The following is a 207-nucleotide window of genomic DNA, read 5'->3' as shown; positions in this document are numbered from 1 at the left end:
TTCTTCTTTTTACAAGAGAGGTGTTAAGCAGCCTGCGTTTCGATGAAGGCGGGTCAATAGAAGAAGAAGATTGCTTCCTTCTTTGCTACACCTTCAGAACTCTCAGCAAGGATCCTCGCCTCTGTCCGCATCAGAGTGTCGTCTCTCTCAGGGGCTCTTCTTTTCTTTGTCTCTAGTTGTCTTTTTCTTTCCCTACTCTCTTCTTTT

This window comes from Cystoisospora suis (assembly GCF_002600585.1).
Source record: "Cystoisospora suis strain Wien I chromosome Unknown contig_173, whole genome shotgun sequence".
NCBI classification, from domain to species: Eukaryota; Apicomplexa; class Conoidasida; order Eucoccidiorida; family Sarcocystidae; genus Cystoisospora; species Cystoisospora suis.
This window is presented reverse-complemented; position numbering follows the sequence as displayed.